A 3594-nucleotide genomic window follows, 5' to 3' on the forward strand; every position below is an offset into this window, starting at 1 on the left:
CCAATCAACACAAACACACACAAAACAAGCAAAAGCAGCAGAAAAATTAGAAGCAACGAAACAACAAACAAACCCGAAAACAACAGAAAGACATGAAAACACAAAAAAAAAAACAACCATGAAACAAAAACCACTAACACCAACACTACCCAGCACAAAGACACCACCGGAAAACACCCCCCCAAAAGACAACCCACAGAACACACAAGTCACAAATAAAAAAATCACACCCACAAACGCACAAACAACAGACGGCACACAAACCAGCAAAAAAACCGAACCACAGATATGCGCAGGAATACAAGAACTCACACAATCACAACACACACAACTACAGACGACAATACAACAGAAAATCTCAACACTAACAGTAGCGCGATTCTGTAACTCGTTATAAGAATAACGATTCGGAACGCTATCGTAACGATAACGAATTTCGCCGCGTGTAACGACAATCTCATAACGACGGTGCGATTCCGTAACTACGAATAGCGACACTTCGACGTTACAGAATGGGATAACGAATCGTCGTTATGGATACCGACAGGAAGTGACGTATTGTGACAAATCCTTAGTAAGTAACTAGAATTTTATCGAAACTCGCCTTAAAATAGTTGAAATTCGTGCCGCGGTGGCGCGCATGAAGGTTTAAATCGAGGCGCGCACAATCACTCAGTCACAGGCAGTGCAAATCCATCGTATAGTGAACATTGTAAATATAAATATCATCATTGTTATTATATCTTAACACCGTTTAATACTTTTAATAAATTTTAATACAAGTAAAAAAATTTATTTGCACTCATACTCTTAAAAGGAGCCCTTTGACCACGTGTCGTGAATCCCCATGCAGCGTTTACTGCTTCTACGTTTTCCTCACTATTCTTTTTGCATGGACCACCATTGGGTTCTTCACGTAGAACCAATATTCTGAAGAGTAAAATTATATAACTACTCCCATTTTTTACTAAAAATCATAACTGTAGCTGTAATATTTTCAATACTTCAAGAAGTCTTTGAGTTTGTTAATTTCATGGAGGCAAAGCTATTTAAAAACAATACCACTTGAAAAAAAAATTGAGGTCTAGTTTAGAATAAAGATTTTTCGCGTTTTTATTTTTTGTTCAGGTTAAAAAAGGTGAATATTTTTTATAAAATAAAGTTATACTTCAAAAACACAATTGAATATTTCTTTATGTACAATCAATTGTAAACATTATAGTTGAAGGAATGTAAATTCGAAAAATTGGTGATTTTGAAAAATTAACGACGGAGCCAGGAATCGAACCTGGCGTCTAGAGATGCTTGACCGGAGCCTTACTCCTATGAGCCTATGAGATTTTGATGAAATAATATCTGTGCATTGAAGATATTAAAGAAATGAAATGACATGGAATTTTGAAAAAGGTACGCCAAGGCGGTACGTCGGAGCGTAACACCGCCCTGACTCTGTTGTCGTTAATTTCTCTCATCACCTTTAAACATTATACTTGTTGGCAATTTAACCATAAACATCATTCCATATTCTGTATTCTATTCTTCCGCATCACGGAAGTTGGTAAATCTTTCTCTCATAATTTGTTGTTGAATTCGTTGAGCCAAAGCGCGTGGTCCTCGTCTGTGGTATTCTTCATCTTGATCCATCAGATCAACATCATTCTCTACAAGATGAGCTATCGGTGCTAGTTGTTCGTCATCTTCATTGTTTAATCGTAGTTGCACTCTCATGTTGTGCAGTACTGCACACGCATTATCAATTTTCGCTGCGAACGCTGGTTCGTACATCAAGACTCGCTGGTATGACAAGCATCTCCATACAGATTTAAAAACTCCAAAAAACCGCTCGACGACGCTTCTAGCCTTACATAGTTGTTGTGTATATTGATGTTGTCGCGTATCTTCAGGAAAATTGGCCAGAGGTGTTAACAGCCAAGGCTCCAACGGATATCCAGCATCACCTGATGGAAAATATGTTGATTTAGAAAAAAGTAGACTAAATATAATATGCATATTATGTATATAAAACTCAAACTGAACCTATGCTGCTTTGCTGAACAGTGAAAAATATTTTCGCTTTGACTGCGCTTAAGGTGTTAACCAAGATTCATCACAGCTTCTTGAGGCAGGTGAAAAAGGCTGAGAAACTCTTCTCGTGGTAACTGAAAAGGATTCTGAGCATCTCTCAGTCGCCTTCTTTCCACACGACGTTCGAGTCGACGTAATCTTTCCTCAAGAACGAATACATCCCAAGCAAGGTATTCGATAGCCATGATCCTTTGAGATTGAAGATAATCAAAGAAACAGCGTAAATAATAGACTTAATAGTAGAAATGAATTATTAATGAAATTAATGAATAATTATATTTGTGGAAGCAACTTTGTGGGTTCTTCGGAGCAACACTACAATTTATAGGTTATGTTATTCTTTTTTAGAAAATAATGAAATCTATTCTACAGTTTTTTCTGAAGTCAATCTGCATTGATAATTCCTAATTACTGCAAAATTCAACTTACTTACTTGTTATTTCAAACGTCGTAATTATTTTTCACTTTCGGAGCACTTTTCGAAGCACTTTCTCGGAGTCGAGAAAAATATGGGAAACGCACACCACTCCTCTAGCTCGTGTGCAAAGTGTCGTTATAATCGTCGTTATAGCGTACCGAGGGGGTCTCTGAGCCTCGCTATCCGCTCGCACCGTAACGACATCATAACGACACTTTTCGTTACTAATAACGACAAAACTCGCTAAGAATAGTGTACAGAATCGCATTTGTCGTTATAATAGCGACGCGGTCGGTAGCATAACGAAACTTGTCGTTATGAGTCCATAACGACAGCATAACGAGTTACAGAATCGCGCTACAGGCCAGCTCGGCCTAACACACCTAATTAAACACAAAATAGACACACAAGGACACGCACCCATAAAACAAAGATACTCTATGGTATCACCAAAAATTAGAGAAGCCATCCACACAGAAATACACAAAATGCTGAGAGAAGACGTGATAGAACCATCAGAAAGCGAATGGTCGAGCCCAATTGTCATGATAAAAAAACCAAATAACACATATCGCTTCTGTCTAGACTTTAGGAAGGTTAACTCAGTATCAAAAAAAGACGCATACCCACTACCATACATGACAGCAATATTAGACAAACTACGGACAGCACAGTACATATCAAAAATCGACTTAAGCCAAGCATACTTCCAAATACCACTCGACAAAGACAGCAAACACATAACAGCCTTTACAGTCCCGGGAATGGGCTTATTTCAATTTGAAAGAATGCCATACGGACTGACAGGCGCACCAGCGACATTCCAAAGACTGCTAGACAGACTCATAGGCCCAGAATGCGAACCATATGCATTCGCATACTTGGACGACATAATAATAGTAACACAAACATTCGACGAACACTTACAAAGACTAGAGCAAATACTCAAAAGAATTACAGACGCAGGACTAACAATAAACCCAGAGAAGTGCGAATTCGGATGCGCACAAGTAAAATATCTCGGATACATAGTAGACAGACACGGACTACACATAGACCCCGACAAAACACAACCCATAGAAAACTACCCT

At 38.4% G+C, this 3594-nt stretch overlaps 1 long non-coding RNA gene across 1 annotated transcript; it reads right to left on the minus strand.

The window, feature by feature from the left end:
- Positions 1-1174: 1174 nt before the first annotated feature.
- LOC124223149 (uncharacterized) lies at positions 1175-2861 on the minus strand. The gene is made up of 3 exons (XR_006884211.2): positions 2519-2861; positions 2038-2274; positions 1175-1958 (listed from the first exon to the last, which is right to left on the minus strand). It is a non-coding gene; the product is annotated as an uncharacterized lncRNA (long non-coding RNA).
- Between the last annotated feature and the right edge of the window lie 733 nt (positions 2862-3594).

Source organism: Neodiprion pinetum, chromosome 7, assembly GCF_021155775.2.
Source record: "Neodiprion pinetum isolate iyNeoPine1 chromosome 7, iyNeoPine1.2, whole genome shotgun sequence".
In the NCBI taxonomy this organism is placed as follows: domain Eukaryota; kingdom Metazoa; phylum Arthropoda; class Insecta; order Hymenoptera; family Diprionidae; genus Neodiprion; species Neodiprion pinetum.